Raw genomic sequence first — 19,045 nt, forward strand, 5'->3', positions numbered from 1 at the left:
ACCATAATATTTGGCCACAGTGTGAAAGGTTTAGTTTTAAACCCAAAACACAATAACAAAATAATAATTAAAAAAAGGAAAAGCAGCCCGCAGGAAGCGGAAACTCTGAATGACAACTTTAAAAAACTATATTAAGCTGTTTTTCTCCGAGTCAAACGCTCCCTCCCCCGATGCCAGTGCCCATTTCAATTGAGAATGTTGAAAGGCCCTGTCACACGTTCCTGGCTGGTGGGAGTGGTTTTGGACTGCAAAGTACCTTGAGAGTGTGTTTTGGGCGGCTAAGTGCCTTCAGAGGGGGGGCTGCACAGCCCCCAAAAAGGATATCAGCACTTCTGACTGAGGGAGAGGAAGGTAAGAAGGAGCGATGCACAGGTGGTCGGTGAGATTTGGCAAGAGGGCCATAGGACAATATTGGGGCATGAATATGGCAGTTCTGCAGCCAAGTGTTGGGGCGCAGGCTTCGTGTCTTAACTTTATTTTTTAATTCCACATTAAAAAACGTCTATTCCTTCCCACTTGAAACCGCCGAGTATCACTTGGGCGAGGCCGTCTGTTTTTAGTGCCAGTCCTTGGGAGCTTGCACTGCATAGCAACCGGGGACTGCTTTTGGACGCGACCCGGTAGTTTCCCTTTCTCAGCGCTTGTTTACCCACAGCAAAGGGAGGGCGCGGCCCCTCCCGTGAGTGAAGGAGGACGGTGCACTTTTCACAGCGGCCTCCGACGGACGGGACACGACAAACCCACAAAGTAATTGCGGTAGCGCTGCACGAAACCGGGGCTTATTGGCGGGGTTCGACACAGACCCATTACGACAGACGCAACAAGTGTGAACACCAGGACCCCTCGGCGCGCTGACCCCAGTAGGGAAACACGCACTCACCAATGTTACCACACTTCTCGGGTCTCGTACTTAAGGACGCGCTTACCTGTGGGTTCAGACCTATTGCCGCTATCAGTGTTGGACACACGGGACCACGCCCCGGAGAAACACTCACCAAGCAATAGGAAGAGCAGGACTCCGTCGAAGGTTGGACAAGCACCCAGCAACTTCACACGGAACGCTACCTCAAGCAGGTACTTGGGGGCAGTAGAGTAACTTTGCTGAAAATGTTGGGGTGATATAACATCTAAAGGAAAGGGATCCCTGCCAAATGAGGGGGACAAAATGGTGTGCTACGGAAGTTGTGGGGACAGTCTTGTCCCCCACACCCATAAAATTACGACCATGCTTGGGGGTTGTGCGAGCTAATGGATGAATGTGATGTGGAAGGGGCACCACGAAACCTACATTGGGGGGGGGGTAACTTTTGATGGGTGGGGCACACTGGAGACTCCACCCCCTTGTTCTACCCCAAGGGCTGTCTGGAGTGGGCCTGAGTATTAAATGGTAGCGGCCCAGCATTACACCTAAAAGTACACACACAGTTACACATCCACACACCAATTTAAACATCCCATTCTGCATACATCACACACTCATTCATTCACACGTGCATAACATACACACTCCTTGCGCACACTAGGCCCTTATTCACAGGGCATTTTCCAATGGGGTTTTGCTATTGTAAAACGCTTCTGTGAATTAGGCCCATAATGTGCTAACATGCAACACCCTCTAACACTGCTAGTTCAGGCCTCTCTGCCTGACTACAAACCAAGTCTGCACCTCAGCCCCTTCCACTCGGATGCAAAAAAATACATAACCTTGTTATAGGCAAGGATGTAATTTAGGGGTCACCAGAGTTCGCACCTGCGACCACTGAGGTGTGCCTTGCTACCCCTGTGGTCTCCCTTGCTACCCCTGGAAAGAAAAAAAATATTTTTTTAAAAATTGTGGCTTCTGGGCTGTGGCCAGCAGCATGTGGCTCTTTGTTTCTGGAGTGGCTGGTTTTCAGACAGCTAGACTCGGTAAGATAGATCAGTGGGTTGTGCGCTCGCTGCTGCAATGTGTGTGTGATCAGCAGGGTGCAGGTTTGACCCCCTGCAAGGTCAACTCAGCCCTTCATCCTGCTGAGGTTGATAAATGAGTACCAACACAGGTTGGGTGATATTGTATGCATATTCGTTCTATATGATGCGCTTAAGCGTAAGTGCTATATAATAACACGTCAGTATCATTTGGCCTTGGACGTCTGCTTGCATTCACAGTAATTTGCTAAACGGGCCTATACGCGCTGATATTAACAATGCATATGGTGATACATTCTTGTATGAAATGCATATCACTTTACAGTGATATCGTAACCATATTTTTCGTACTGTACTTAGAAATAATGCTACGTAATGCTACTTCCTGTTTTGTCAAGGGGTGAAAGGTTGTGTGCCATTGCATCCTGTGATGTCACTTTGGGGTGGGGTCAAATTACATCACTTTCTGTGATGTCAGAGGTCATGGGTCATGTGATTTCACGTCTACTACCCCTACCATTTTGGTGAAATGACGTTGCTGGTTATATGTTCGCTCGCATCCGTGGGAAGGGGGCTGGTGTGTGCATTTGATTTTTGTTAGGCAGAGAGGTGAGGTAAACCTTTCTTGAAACTATCAGCTTTCAAATTTTGCTGGGTTTGTGCAAAGACATTTTTGTGTACGAACACAGTAACACTTTAAAGTCACCAGTTTCAGGAAAGGCTTCTCTCCCCTCTCTAACAAAAAGCTAAGTGCGGAAGCCCTGACCCTCAACTCACATTTCGGGGGGTAGGGGGTGGGTCAGGCTGAACCCTGTTTAGCTCAATGGTATTGCTGACCTGGATGTGGTAACAAATACCTTTTGAAATATTGGATAAGGTTGACGTGTTAGCGAAATACTTTACATGCATGGGTGCCGACTTCACAAATATATTGGTGAGGAGGGTTGGGAGGGGCCCCAGGCGATGATGCAAAATTACCAAAATAACAGAGGTGGAAAGGCATTTGTGCCAGGCAATTAGCTTTTGTTGATTGCAAGCTTTAATGCAAGCCCATCAATGGTCGAAGTGTACAGAAAGAAGTAGTGGAACTATGCTCTCTGCTGGCATCCACAAACCCCATCGCTGCACCCCCCATGCGCAAACCAAACCCCCAAACAAACACGCCTGTTGTTTAAGGGAATGTTCACTGCAATGTGCTGAAGTGCAAGTTTCAACTACTTGCTACACTTTTTATTTTAAAAGTAAACCATTCTGGAACAGTTTCTTTCTAAAATAAGTACAAGAACAGAAAAACATAAAAAAGAGTCACAACACTGTCAACCGCTCCCACCCACTGAAGCCCATGTTCCAAGCTATTAACTGGTGCCTAATCCCTAGCTCTGTACCTAATCCCTGGTTCCCCATGTGTTGACCCGCCCTTGTACCGCTGCCATCCTTTCCCTGCTAACCTCCTGAAGCCAGCCTCATACCCCCGTACCTAGCCACACAACACAGTACTGTGTAGGCCATCTCTTTAGTATCCAACCCATTGCCTCTCACTGGCACCTCAACGCACATGTAATGGAAAAGTAAGCGGGAAGCCCCTCGTAACCAGGTGTGGACCGGGACCCATAAGAGGCCCTGGAACTCATTTTCAAAATGACACCAAATTACAAATTTTCAGCAAGCCCAACACTTTTCCTTTGAGAAAATGTAGAAACAAAATAGGTTTTCACACAAAAGAGGGCCAAGGTGCAGAGGCCTACTGAAAAATCTCCAGAGTTCCCTATAGACCAGTCCACCCTTGCGCATTAACCTGGTTTTCATTTGTATGGCATTCGTGTTTCTTTTTTTCAAAATAACAGAATACACGTCTTGCGAGTGAACCCAGAGGCGCTTTTACTCAAGATAACCTGTCATACTTATGGATGGGATGGAGAATAACTTCTCAAACTAAATACTGTTAAGGATTTCAATCAGGCGATACACTCTGCTCCCGGCCTAGTGTACAGCGCAATGGAAAAACTTGTTTAAGATATAGATTCAATTATTTGAAAGATGTACCACTCACATCACACCCCTTATTTAAGAATACCCTGGGTCACGCTGGACAAGAAATCAGGCTGGTTTCTAAAAGGTATTATTCATTTACTTAGTTAAGATCCAAAACACAATATATTTATTAATAGGTAAACAACAATCACCAATGGGGGGACAGAACATAGAATGATGTATTTGATACACTGGGACTAAGTTATGAGCAAACCAATGCAGCACAGAAACTAATACTTTTTTGTTGATTTCAGATCAGATAGCACAATGGTTAGAAATTCCCCCTGCAACACTTCTCAACCACCCCAATAGGCAATGCAAAGAGATGGAAGGAGAGAGCAGGTATTCAGGAATAGTACAGGTCAAACAATGTCTCACTTCCCCTTTTCCCCCTTACACAGAAAGCGAAAAACAAAGTGGGCTTTTCAACTGTCAGCATGACTTTCAAAGTGGCTGAGCAAGAACTCTAAATGTGTTGAAACATGCTTAAATTGTAAATTCCTATCGGAGCCGCTTTGAACAGTTGCACACAAGCATAAGCAATGATTTATTCAGCAGAAAACATTTGCAATCTTAAAATCCAAGTCGGAAGCAGTTTGAATCTATTTTACCTGTGTACAAATTTCTCAAAATGAAAATTTTGCTGCAAACTTTTCCATGCGCGATATTCACGATAACGGGAGAACCACACTGTTTTGAAATGCGATATGGATGTTAGCTACAAGTAGGAGTTGAACATTTGTTCCTATCACAAAAACGGAGGGAGTTATAGCGATTTTAGTAAAGGTCGTTTTTGCGAGAGAGGCACAAGAATGGAAAGAGGCTTTAGTTTTAAAATCAGAAAATATTGGCTATGGACTAGAGCATCCAAGCTAAGCCACCAGGACAGCACAGGTAAGAGTCAGGGGTGATTCGCGACTCAGTCCTGGTTCCTCGCTGTCCACCCTGGAGCGCTAGGCTGGTCACTCGAATGAAATTAATAGATCAAGTTGACAATTGACTAGGAAAAAGATGCTTTTACAGATAGACAGAATAAGATTTCACTACAGATTTAGACAATGTTACTGATTATGGAAGTAAGGATAGTTCAGAGGTTAGGAGGGGACAAGATAATGCACGGGAATCAACAATTCCTAGCTTTCTGTTAATACTCACAAAACAGAATGGATTTAAGATTTTGGACCGTCAGGATTCTGGACCTATCAGGGACTGACAGCTGGGCACCTCGGACTGGACAGGGTCAGCAAGGTGCTCTGGTCACAGCACGGCACAGGACTGGACGGGATCTGTCGTCTTGGTTCTGAGGATATTTCAATTCCGCAGGAAAGCATTAACAGCACAGCCCGGCTGTATTATGAGGATTCCCCTAGTCTTTTGGGGTTATATTCTAGAATTTGAGGCCTAGCTGAGAATGGTTCAGCTATGCAATAGGCCTTTGCTTTGCCAAGTTTCTGGAGTCTGGAGCAAGGAAGATGTAGATTTCAGCAGCAGGGCACTCCGCCAGCATCAGGAGGGTGAGTGGATCTGTGTGTCTCTATGTCTGATCAGCTGTCTCTATTTATGCTATAAAATGACATCATAAAGGGGGTGTGTGGGCCGGCTTAGCTAAGCTTGCCCCTTTGAGCTGGGATAGGGTCAATACTTCATCTCCGCCTTGCAATTTGAGTAATTGGCTCAAGGCTGGGTGATGTCAGGTTTTACGATTTGCTTTACAATCCTCAGAGACCTCCCTTTAGCCATTGGTCTCCAAGTCTGATTTTATATTAAATGTACATTTTTACATTGGTCACCTTTATACAAATCACACATAAAAATGCCATATTTTACATAGCATCCCGTCCTCAAAACCCTGCAGTGGTGGGATCTTGTCTCCCCTTTCTACAGATTTTTGCCCTTTTCGCTATGAACACACTTTCCGATTTTTCTGCAAATTTCCACAAATATGCGTGTTTAACATGGGGACATGCGTGTAAAGATTCACAATTCTAACATTCACACATTTTGCGTAAAATCACATATCTTGCCATTCCTGTCCAGAACATGTCACAAAGTTCTGCCGCCTCTTCACACGTGCAGCCAGAAATTAAATTAACAGCTCTGTCATTTTTATATCTTTCACCATTTTGGATAGCAAGTTATAAGTCTTTTAAAATGTGTTCTTTGTTCAGGTTCCGCAACAGATGGTCGCTTGGCTCCACCCCTTTGTCTCTCCTGGGAGCCCAAGGCATCCCCTTCCTTGCTTGATCCTTCCAGAGGCCATTTACGACCCCTTTTCACACTTCCAATTTCCTGGGCTGGAGGATGTCCATTGTTTAGTCCTGGGCTATCCAGCAATTAGCACCTCCCCTTGAGTTTCAGCTGAGAGGAAGGCCCTCCCTCTGGGAAAAAAAAACATGCCTTTTGAGTTCTTGCAGCTCAGCCAGGTTTCATTTAATTGTTAAATTCTTTTGGCTTTTCCTTAGCACAAAATAAACTTATTGTATCAAATAACAGATAGAATTCTCATTCAAGATTTTAACCTATGGGATCAAAAACAACTACAATATGGGTTACTATCAGTAACATTCCTCTTATATTGCAAACATTTGACTTTTAGTTTATAACATGTTATAGTTTAATCAGGAAGGCCCCTGACAGCTGTCATCACAGGTAGCCCTCTGCTGTGCAGAGATTTATTTTACAGATCCACAGGCAGGCCTTTTGCTGTGGAGATCTCTTTATGCTCTTAGCCTTTCAGGACCTTGTAAATTCACAATGATTCCTTAAACTAAGTGAATTGTAGCACCCAGCGAGAATTTTGAATATTTGGAAGGTGTTCTGTACTGGTATTCTGAAGTTTCAGTAGCCAAGAAAAGGTGATTTAAAGCAATATTGGAGTTTCATTTAGCAAAGCACTGCTTTTTGCTTCTGCATTTCACTTTCCATTGTTGTGGAGCCCAGTGACACATTTCAGTAGTGAGAGCTCTGTTCCACCACTGACAACATGCGTGGCAGATTGGGCAGCCATCTTTTTGTGCATTGAAAAGTGCGATTTTCAGGGGTTTTGGCGCGCACAGGGGTTTTGCGGCCATTTTGCTGTTTCTGGCACCACCATAACAGAGTGATGCAGCATAGCAGAGCAAAAGTGGGTCAATACTTCCCACAGAGCCCCCCTCTCACTTGATTTTGACCACCTGCCAAGGGGTAGTCAGGAGATTGGGATGCTCTTTTCTTTTATCCATGTGGAGAATGTCAGCTGCTTCTCCCATCAGTGCTGGAGGCGACCTGCTCTCCTCGCTGGTTCTGGTCAGGAGTATTGCTGGTTCTGGTTGGGAGTATGGAGCGGCACTCCGGGCTCCTTGGGTCTTTCCTCCCGGTCCCCGAGTGGTCCTCCTTGGTGCTTAGATGATTCTTAGTTCCAATGCTAGAAAACAGAACATAGCATGGTTATGGACATTTCCCCACTACTACTCCCTGAGGGTGTAGTGGGGCAGATGCATGCATTGAATACAATTTATAATATTCCCAGCCTATGTTTACTAATGGTTTTACACTCTTCTTGCACATACATGGTGAACCTGTAGTGATTCTTCTAGGTTTCTAGATTTTCCCCCTCTGGGTTTCCGGTTGGCTCCTTTATTTGCTGCAAAGTATGCCTGGGATAGCAACTCTTCAGCTGGTTTATGTGGGCCCACTTGTCTTCCCCTTCTGCCAAACTGCCCATGGGGATGCAGATTCTGTAGGCGACTGGTGAGATTCTATCCACAATTTCAAAAGGACCCCGCCAATTTGGGAAGAATTTGCGCTCTTTGGCTTGGTTCCTTTGGAAATTGTACAAGTAGACCCGGTCTACTACTTGGTATTTCTTTTTAGTTGTCTTAAAATCATAGTGGGTCTTCATACTGTCTGCAGATCTTTCTAGATTCCGCTGAGCATAGGCTAAAGCATGTTGAAGGTGTTTTCTCAGATTCTCAATATACTCATGAGTTCTGGAGGCATTTATCAAGGTCTGCTCTTGGGTTCTGTACAGCAGATGCTGGGATAGCACCATCCTTCGTCCAGTCATCAGCTCAAATGGAGATATTTTTGTTGCAGAAGAAGGGGTAGATCTGATGGCCATGAGGACAAGGGGTAATCGAATGTCCCAACTTGGGCCAGAATCTGCCACAAACTTTTTTAATATGCTCATAATAGTTTTGTTGTACCTCAACTCCACCATTAGAGGACTGCCGGTAGGCAATGTGTAGTTTCCTTTTGACCCCAAGTATCTCCCACATCTTTGTCATCACTTCGCTAGTGAAGTGACTACCACGGTCTGACTCACGAGAAGATGTGATTTATCATCAAGGAAGCTGCTGTTTCATCCTTGCAATTTGGGGCCGGGAGATATTCCACCCATTTAGTGAAAAAGCATGTTACGGTCAACATGTACTTGTTCCCCCTAGAGGAGCGAATCACGAGCCCGATAAAATCAACTTGCAAATCTGACCAAGGCAGTGTCATCCCGCTCTTTGGAGGGGAGCACGGTATGTGAGTGAGGTTGGCTGAAATTGTGCAGACACAAGACACCCCTTCAAGTATTAGTCGAGATCCTGCCCCATGTGTGGCCAGTATGCAACCTCTTGCAAGATTTCTAATGTCGTATGAAACCCCCGATGACCGGCTGTGGCCGCATCATGGGCGTGACTTAACATCAGGCTTCGGAATGAGGTAGGGACCATCCACTGGTCATGGCCAGATATGGATTTCCTCACCAACAAACCGTCTTGGATTCAGAACATTTTTGGACATTTCATCAACACTCTGAGGTCCTCTTTCCTAATGTAATCGGTATCCGTCAGGGGAAAGTTCTCAGGGTCCTCAATGTGTTGGTAAAACTTAATAATTATTGGATCCCTTTTTGAGCCGTAATCAAATCAGCATCTGGGGTCTCCTTAGTCCATTGTGCAGTTGAGAGTTCATTGTGAGCATTTGTCTGGGACCTAGCGATAGCAGTGACCTGGATTTTCCCCAAAAGGGACTCGATCTCAAGGAGATCCCCTTGGATGGCTCCGGGTTTGGCCAGCTGATCAGCTAGGTCGTTTCCAGTTTTGTCGGGTCCTTCTACTTTAGAATGACCCTTGATCTTTTTCCAGTAGATGGTCATCCCATTCGAGGTGACGAGATCAGCAATATTTTGTATTGATTTTCCATGTTTTAAAGGTTTATTATTAGCACATAGCATTCCTCTGGTTTTCCAGTTAACCAGGTGCTCCACGAACACGTTCCGTACATAATCTGAATCAGTGATTATGACCAGTTTGTGGAGTTGGTGTTGGACGGAATTGAGGATGGCACCTCCATCAACTCTGCCACTTGACTACTTCGGGGACCGATTTTGTACCCAGCAGAGGGTTCTGGGGCATCATTCACCCATGCATTCCCTACGCCGGCCACAAGTTCCTTTTCCCCGTTTTTGTCAACATGGTAGGAGCACCCATCCACATAGACAGTGGGCATTCCCTCACACTTGTCTTCTTCATAGACTTTGTGTAGGGAATTAAGGTAGGCTTCCATGTTGTCCTTGATTTTAAGACTTTCGTCCTCGAGACAGTTTTCTCTGGCACAATCATGCAAATCAGCCAGACCTTGTGTGAGGGGACTCTTCTTGTTTTGGCCATATCTGACCTCCACAGGAAAGCCTTGCATTGACAGAATCCAGGAAGTAATTTGGCAATTACTCACATTTCTGGCCCGGATTCTGTCACTTTGAAGATATTGCAAAGGTTGGTGCGGAGTCTCCACTATGATGTGTTTCCCCTGGATAAACGGGCGGTAATTCTTCAATGCTCACACCGTTGCCAGGAGTGCCTTCTCACAATTGTTGAATTTTTCCTCCACAGAGGATAAAGTCTCACTCGCACAGGAGATTACTTTTGTGACCTTGTCATGCTTTTGATATAATACTGCAGTCAAGCATGCATTTGAGAACCCTGTCTCCAAGAATAACTCCTTGTTTTTGACTGGGTAAGCTAGGCAAGTTGCTTGTGAGAGGCTTCTTTTGAGTTGTCTTACTGCCTCGGCTTGTTCTGGACCCCACTCCCACTTGACCCCCCCTTCATAAGATGGATCAGGGGTCTTGTGATCTCTGCGTAGTCCTCAATGAACTTTCTGCTGCAATTAGTTAGTCCAATGAGGCTCCTTAGTTCCCGCAGAGTTGTGGGGTCTTTTACTTTCTGGAGTGCTTCTACTTTCTTTTCCTGGACAGAGACCTTCAGGAGTTATCTCACGCCCCAAGAAATTGACACAGGTCCTGCACCACTGTGCCTTTTGGAAAGAGAGTTTTGCTCCGGCAGCCCTCAACTGGGTCAGAACATAACGGATCCCCACTATGTGTTCCTCCACAGTTGAGCTTTTGATTAGAACATCACCTACATAGGCCAAGTTACAACTTTCACCCAAGTCGGGCATGGCCTTATGCAGAAAGATGTTAAATTCATTGCCAGAGTTGATGTATCTGAAGGGAGTCCAGGTCCAAGTGTACTGCTGCCCCCACAGGTAAAGGCCAGCTTGTATTGGTCCTCCCTACTGACAGGTACAGTCAAGTACCCATTGGTCAGGTCAATTGCAGTGAATACCTTTGACCCCTGGATCTGGGCCAGCCCTTTCGCAATCTAGGGAAGAGGCCATCGGGAAGTATGGACCTGTTTGTTGAGCTCCCTTGGGTCAGCACAGAGTCTCAGCTGGCCGTTAGGTTTCAAAATCCCCAGCACCGTATTATTGAAGGTGCTGTAGACTGGACAAATTATCCCATGGGACTCAAGGTTCTTAATTATTTCAGTAAGGGACTCCATTGAGTATTTCTTCACAAATACTGGAGTCATGCCATGGTTCGTGGGAATTGTTGTTGTGTGTATGTCGGTGCGACCACAGTCATATGAGTCTACCGCAAAGAGATCTTGAAAATCTACGAAAACGTGTTCCAATTTTTGCTTTTGCTCCAGAGTCCCACAGGCATCAGCTAGGTTGACTCTATCTTCAACCATCTACCTGAAGCCCGGAAAGACTTCTGGTTTGGCTATCTCAGCGGCCTCCTCCAGCTGGGTGGAGAAGTCCCTGGTCAAAGTACTGATTTGGACTGATGGCTTCAAGTGGGGAAGGCAGTCCGTGTGGACTTGAAAGATCACCTCATCCCTCCTGAAGTCACAGGTCACATCTTCCTTACCATAAGGCCAGGAAGAGTACACCAGGAGATTCCCCCCATTGCGGGTGAAGATCCTGTCTGGTGTTGTCATCGTCGCTATCACTGTCACAACAGTCCTTAGGGATTGGTCCTAACAGTTTGTTACCTAAATCTATGGAAAAATGTCGGTCATTCACCGCCATTCCAATAATGGTGCCTGCGCCCAGAGTGATACTCTTTAGGTCGCTGTTATCCACCTCTATTGGAATGGTGTCGTGTTCTATGTTGACCAGTGGTGTTGGGTTTACCCCCAACCCTTGCTGTTGGAAATGAGCATTGAGATGAACATAGGCATCAGGATTTTTCAGTTTCTGTCCTCCTTTTAATTTTTACTTCCAGTGAGAATTGTCGGGTCTGAGATGGTGACTTCCTCTCCAATCTGAATTTCAACTGCATATGGCAGCAGTTGAGCTGACCAAAATGCTTTCTCTGGGCCATCAAAGTCCATGGGATTACCTGCTAATCAGGACCAAGCTTTGAAGCTTATTAGGTCCAAACTAATGGCAAAGCGATTGAGAATGTCACTGCCTAAATAAAATGCAGCAGGGACATCTCGCACGACCCAACAATTATGGACTATGCTCTTGTTGTCTATGGAAAGTTTGAGCATACACCTGCTAGGCAGGAGATGTTTGGAATTGGGTGTTTCCAGGACCATTTCCCATTTGTCTAACAGTTTAAATGTGGGAATGGCTCGATCTTTTGGGAGTTTGTGGAACATGGCCTCGCTGATGAAGCTCTTACCGTTGTTCACGCTCACTCGGGCAAGAACAGAGTCCTTCCCTTCATTTAACTGAATATGGATGAACAACTGCTCTGAAATGTTCTGAATATCAGCCAAGCTTTGAGCTGATTTCTCATCATTTTGGACTATAAGAGTAGGATTTTCTGATTGTGAATTTGTATAGAATCTCAGAGTGTTTCCTTCCAGTGTGGAATGCCACCTGAGCCTGGAAGGAAGGTTGATTTTCAGAAATAGAGAGGACTCACCATCACCAGTTTGTTGTCCTACTGCAATTACTGTCACGTCTGGGATTTGGTTATTCTGGAAGTGGAATTCAACTTGGTCAGGTTTTTGTTCAACCATGCGGCATGTGCCATTTAACTAACATGGTTGACACAATGTTTCAATTTTATTGGTCAGTTAGTCTGGGTCCAGAGGACCTTGTTTACACAATCTATGAGGGGAGCAATCTACGCAGGATGTCATTCCCTAGTAAACATGGTGTGCCCTCTGGAGTCACAACTATGACCGGGTACTTCACCTTGTGTCACCCAATTTTAATGTCTAAATGCGCAGTCCTCTCGACAGGAATTTCCTTCCCATCGAAGTTCTGAAGTTGCCCAGGAAGAGGGGTGAGAGGGATTTGGTATTTCTCCCCCCTTCTTGAATTCAACTGATCAAAGTCCCTTTTTGACAGAATGGTGGCTTGGGATCCAGTGTCCACCAGTGCCAAAATTGTACATTGCCCCTGTATTTGGACCGGGGCATAACATCTTCCCTCCTTCTCCTCAAGGGGGCAACGATGATGCACATTTTTGGCCAATTGGTGGGTTCATTTCTTTGCTTTGGATTCTGACATAGGGGTGATTTGGGCAGGATTTTGGTTGGGATCTTGGGAACCTGTAAGAAAAAGGTGGCAATTGGATATGGGGGAGTCTGGGCTTCTCCGCCTTTTCGGAGGCAGTCACCAGAATCAGTTTGACCAAGGTGATTTTCTTGCTGGTCATTCTTGGGTGGAGTAGATAGTGGTGAGGGTGTTAGTGTCTGCTTGGTAGTCGCCCAAGAGTGGGATGAGTACCTGTGTGTCATCTGCGTAATTGGTGTAGGATATGCCAAGGGAATCCAAGATGCTGAACAGGGGCCTTGTGAAAAGGTTGTAGAGCGTAGGGCTATACAGGACCCCTGGGGAACACCACAGGTGAGCAGGCTCAGGGTGGCACAAGGTGTTGTGGTCCACGAGATCAAAGGCAGCTGATAGATCAAGAAGCAGTAGGAGAGCAGGTTTGCCTGCATCTCTAAGATCGTCCATTTGATACTTAAGGTCTAGGAGGGCCGTCTCGGTGCCGTGCTGTGGGCGGAATCCAGATTGCCGCAGGCCTAGGAGCCGGTTATCCTCTAAGAACTTCTGGTCTTGCAGGTAAGCTGCTTTGTCCAAGATTTTGAGCAGGAAGGGTACAGTGGTAATAGGTCTGTAATTACCAGGGACTGTGGGGTCAAGTGAGGGTTTTTTAAGGAGTGGGCGCACCCAAGCTTCCTTGAGTCTGGATGGGACATGGCCTGACTGGAAGGAGGAGTTGATAAAAGCTGTAAGGAAGGGGGCTAGGATAGGCGAGCGCCTGCGATGAGGCTAGCTGGGCAGGCGTCGCACTTGCAATTGGAGGGTTTGATGGAGTTGAGCAGGGTGATGACCTCTCGCTCAGTGACATCTTTGAATTCAAATAAAGGGGAGGCGCTGGTCTTGATGGGTGGCTCAGCGTGCAATTTGGCTGCGATGTTGGAGAGGGCTTTTTGGTGGCCGCGGATTTTGGTTTGCAGGGTGTTGAGCTTGTCGAGCATGGCCGACTGAATTCTATTACACCACTTGTCATCTTTGATGATTGATGGGGGGGGCAGATGGTTTTTCCAGTTCCCTAAAGATGGTGAATAGTTCCTTGGACCCTGACTTGGCTTCAGCGATCCTAGTGTTAAATGAGGCTGCCTTCGCTAAGGTAATGTTAGCCTTGTAGGATTTGGAGATTGTTTTGAACTTCAGTTTGGTGGCCTCAGAGGGGCTGGCTTTCCAGGCAGAGAGGGCCGTGCTTTTTTGCGCACGTTGTTCAAGAAGTTCTTTGGAGAACCATGAGTTGGCATGTTTGGCTTTTTTTGCGTCTTTTAGGGTCAAAGGAGCAATGGCGTCAACGGGTGACGTGATGATATCCTTAAAGGTGTCAGCTAAGGTTTCTGGGGTTGTTAGAGGAGGGGGCCTGGAGGGCAGGGTTGAGGAGGTAGGGTGCTAGGTAGGGTGCTAGATTCTCAGCTGGGTCATATATTTAGGGAGTGCATGGAAGAAGGTGTTTCCTACTGTCAGTGCGCACCCTCCTGGTGGTCTGCGCAAAGGCACGTTTAAGTTCTTGGACAAATTCTTGTGGGGCCTGGTCTTCCCCACATTGCAGGTTGTAGGCTGCCTTACGGGCCTCTTGAGGGTTTCTATGAATAGAAAAATGCTTCAGGATGGCCACCCTATATAGGTGGACCATCTTGAATGGTTCTGATCCTCCAGCCCTGCAAAGACGCTGGAGTACTCAGATGAAAATGTCCACTTTACATACTGAATACAGCTTTGTCTGTCCTTCAGGTGGAAAGTCTCCATCATTTGCTCAAACAATTCCAGGTGCTCCCAAACTGAATATTTGGCATTTTTGTGGTAGGGCGTGATGACCATCCTAATAGCTTTTATTTGCTTCAGGGGACCCTTGAGTAAAGCTCTCTTAATTTTGTTGGCCTTTTTAGTTCTGGTTACCCTGGTCCACTCATCCTCTGACTCAGAGGCACTGCTACCAGAGATGGCAGTCTGATCTTCTAGGCTCTCCCGGATTCTGCGAGCTTGGGAATGACTGGCAGAATGTGGGGGCCTAGTTTCCCTGGACCTGTGGTGCTCATAAGAGTCTTCTGACTCTCCCTTGCTCCAAGGATTGGCTGAGTATCCCGCCCATGATCCTAGTTGGGAAGAGGTTTTTAAGATGCTGTTCGTGGGCCTAGTCTCATGGAATTCCCCACCAAATTTCACTGACTGATCTCTAGGTAGGTGATATTTCTGAGGATCCAGTTCTCGGATTCTCTGATTCTACCCTCACTGGAATCTGCCTGATCAGAGAAGATGGCCCTAGCACTTGGAAACCTGTATATAGATGCCCGCCCATTTCTGGGAGGTGCTGATCTGTTAGCCCCATATTTCCCATTTTGTTGAAGTCTACCATCGCTGTGGCCCTTGGTTCATATGAGCCAGTGGACATGGGGGTGGCAGAGTCCATGGAATTGAAGGGATTAAAGTCCCGGATGCCAGGGTTCCTGAGGCTATGCTCAGGAGTTTCTTTCTCCAATCTTACCTCATCTCTTTCAGCCCCTACTCCCTGATGACATGCCAGATTCGGACCCTTTTGTTCCTCTATTAAGGCCTTACTGGTCTCTATGAGTTGTTCTTGCATGGCTATCTGTCTATGGAGCTGTCATTCTTTTCACAGAGAGCCTCATTGTCTCTCTGTGCTTCCTGCCTGAATTGGGAGAATTGGGTCATTTTTTGCTGCAGGAGACTCCCCTCCTGAGTTTGGTCCTTACTGGTTTGATTCTTCTTTGCCAGAGCCTCCTCCACCCGCCTGGTGTGCTCTAACAGCTTTCCTTCTGTGATTTTCTTCTAACTTTGTTTTTAAATGGCTGACTTCCTGGCCTAAGGTGTGTCTTTCCTGAGTTACAGTGCTCCTCTGTGCATCCTGGTTGTCTCTCTGTTTTTTGAATGAACCAGCGTTCTGGCGCTCTTCATCAAACTCTGCTTGCAATTCTAAATCTTTAATGATTAATTTATTATTTTCCCCATTTAATTTGTCTATTTGGTCTTGTAAGATGACCATCTGTTGTACGCAGATTCTACGATATGATATGATATGGCATTTGTAACGCGCCTATACACAAGTGTTTCAAGGCGCAACGAGGCAGGGAGGGGGGGGCAAAGGGAGAACAGACAACAATCCTACTAGGCCAGGTGTCATTCAGATCACGCAAGTGCAAGGTTAAAGGGACGGGAAAAGTGCAAGGGGGAAAGGTAGGGGGGAAAGTGCAGTACACGGTTAGTAACGAACAAGATAAATAATAAGGGCCAGCTGGTGGCAAGTGCAAGATAAGTGCAGACAAGTGCTGGGCAGAGGGGCTGTAGCGATCCAGAGACAGTCCCGCAGTGCAGGGGTTGCCGGGAAGGCAGTGCAGGGGAGAGTGGTTGGGCCAAGGACCGAGATTGGTGAGTGGCCCAGTTGCTGATTTAGTACAATTTCAGTGACTCACCTTGCCGAGCCTTAGACAGCAGCTACGCCCTGCCTCTCACTCCTCATTACGCAGTACTGCTCTACCAGAAGGCTGATCTCTGTTCAGGAGGACTGTTTTAAAAGACCTGGCGGAGTCTGCTGCAGAGTCTTTTGGTCGTGCCTGTAGAGACACTCTACAGCGTTTTGCTCCTGATTCCAGTGAGGGTGTGCTTTACCCTTTTGTCCTCTTTCTACTTCTACACTTTGAGGACTCAAATTACCCAGCAAGCCGCGGAGCGGCCGCGGAGTCTGCTGCAGAGTCTTTTGGTCGTGCCTGGAGAGAGACTCTACAGCGTTTTGCTCCTGATTCCAGTGAGGGTGTGCTTTACCCTTTTGTCCTCTTTCTACTTCTACACTTTGAGGACTCAAATTACCCAGCAAGCCGCGGAGCAGCCACGGAGTCTGCTGCAGAGTCTTTTGGTCGTGCCTGGAGAGAGACTCTACAGCGTTTTGCTCCTGATTCCAGTGAGGGTGTGCTTTACCCTTTTGTCCTCTTTCTACTTCTACACTTTGAGGACTCAAATTACCCAGCAAGCCGCGGAGCGGCCGCGGAGTCTGCTGCAGAGTCTTTTGGTCGTGCCTGGAGAGAGACTCTACAGCGTTTTGCTCCTGATTCCAGTGAGGGTGTGCTTTACCCTTTTGTCCTCTTTCTACTTCTACACTTTAAGGACTCAAATTACCCAGCAAGCCGCAGAGCGGCCGCGGAGTCTGCTGCAGAGTCTTTTGGTCTTTAGGCTCTGCAGGCTCCGCGGCGCTCCGGCTCATTATATCCATTTGGAACCTTATTTAAAGACACCAACCAGAAGCTCCTTGCGAAAACAACAACCGCAGTACACTACCATCATACCAAGCCTGAGCTGATATTCCCTCTTTCCTCCGACAACTGTTCTATTGTCGAAAGCTGCACTCTCCGGACAGCGTGTCACCAAGGCTCCCCCCCGCCAACTATCCACCTACCAGGTTAAACCTACGTCCTACGCCCGACAGCCCCCCTGGCCCAGTCTGCTCCCCGGTACCCCTGGCTGCGACTGCCGGTCCCCGCGCGAACACAAGTTTCACCTACGCCCCAGCTGCGACTCTTCGACGTCTCTAAAGCCTGCAGTAAATGGCTCATTTCATCGAAATTTTCACATAGTCCTGCAGTGCAATATCTCACGCCCAGGACGTCCACTGAGGATAACACGGGACTTCCTGATCACTCGTCCCAGTGATTGCTAATCAGTTTGCAAACACCATACGCATCTCGGTGGAGAAAACCTGCGGAAAACTCAACACTGCTGCTCGCTTCAATGAGATCCGCCACTTGAACATTGACAGGCCTGCCCAACCCACCTGCGCTCCAGGAGACCGAAAGAGCTTGTCCCTTGGATCCCGTGAGCGCCAGACCCTCAACAAACAACATCCTTCCTTGACAACACCCGGACTTGAGATATCGAAAGAGTATCCTTCCTGGATACACCTTGGAAATAGACAAGCCACCACACATCATCTACGTCCCGCAAGGGCTTGCCCCTTGGATACTGTGGCCGCCAGACCTTTAACAGATCACATTTCTACCTGATAACACCTCGCTCTGAGAGAGCGAAAGAGCAATCTACAAGGATACACCTGGGTAACAGACAGTCCTGCCCACATCACCTCCCACCCAGGAGAACGAAAGGGCGTCTCTTGGATCTTGTGCGTGCCAGACCCTCAACAGATAAAACCTACCCCTGAAATCCCCCACCACATCAGTACTCCTAATTCTGGTACACTGCAGGAGACCGAAAGGGCTAGCCCCTTGGATCCTGCGGTCAGCTATCCAACCACTTCAACCAACCTTCTAGGAGGAACAAAGTTACCACCTCCAAAGGAGACCGAAAGGGACAGTCCCTTGGATCCTGAGGTCAACTCTTTCACCACCTCAACCGAACTTCTAGGAGGAACAAAATCACCACCATCAAACCTCGAACGTGTCCGGTCACAACAGATCCGTCAGCAAACAAAGCAGAAATGTTGGAAACTCGTCCCAAGCAACCACCAGCTGCCCGCCCGAAACCGAGACTGAGAACAAAACTTAACACAGCTGCCCAATCTGACTTGGACTCGTCACAACTCACGATGGAACAATCCTTTTCACGAGGACAACATCATCATTCACACAAACCTCACAATCAGACTGAGCAATTGCTCAATATAGACCATTTCACAAACACAACAAGTGCGACAACAAGGCTACCAAATGACCACCGTGATATGCAACCTCAAACCAGCATACAAAACCAAATACATAACACATCTGAGACTTCTGAACATATCACTAACAATCCCCGCGTCAATATCAGCGAAGATGATCAGCTAATTGCCCAAGCAGAAGACGCCTCAAGTGCACCACTACATGATACCCGAATCAATCAAGACCAAAACCTCCCGCTAACACTGGTCTCCAACAAATCATACACCCAAGACGGCAAAACTGCATTTTCAACTAATGAAGAAGCAAACCCCCCGCCCGGACCAACGGACTCCAAGATTCCCGACAACACAAAACAATCTCACGAAATAACAACACTACCATTTCAAAGAGATCTAGCCCTACAACCAGCGGAAGATACGAACATCAGTCCTGCACAAGAACAACCGGAAAAGACAAACAACCTACTGAAAAACCGCCCTGAAGATAGACACGAAGAGTTGATCTTGCTTAACACCGTCACGCAGCCTCATGCAGAATCAAGTGCAAACAGAGAGACCTCTCCCTCAACCAAACTACACGACAGAGAACAAGCTCTCGGCTCAACAGAAGACACATACAACTCCGAGCTGCAACTAGCCACAAAAAAAAATCAACAACGAACCGATAATACCGAA

General features: G+C 47.0%; 1 protein-coding gene across 2 annotated transcripts in view; it reads left to right on the forward strand.

Annotated features, from left to right (window-relative positions):
- Nucleotides 1-253: 253 nt before the first annotated feature.
- The window catches only part of LOC138567894 (transmembrane protein 272-like), a 235,437-nt gene continuing 216,645 nt past the window's right edge, over nt 254-19,045 (forward strand). Inside the window, exon 1 of one of the 2 annotated variants that reach the window (XM_069646399.1) lies at nt 254-351. The gene's annotated coding sequence lies outside the window, so the exon portion shown is untranslated. Of the gene's footprint in view, nt 352-648; nt 1,075-19,045 lie in introns of those variants that run through there. The other variant, XM_069646398.1, reaches the window with a different exon arrangement.

This window comes from Ambystoma mexicanum, chromosome 1p (genome assembly GCF_040938575.1).
Source record: "Ambystoma mexicanum isolate Mex_15411 chromosome 1p, UKY_AmexF1_1, whole genome shotgun sequence".
NCBI classification, from domain to species: domain Eukaryota; kingdom Metazoa; phylum Chordata; class Amphibia; order Caudata; family Ambystomatidae; genus Ambystoma; species Ambystoma mexicanum.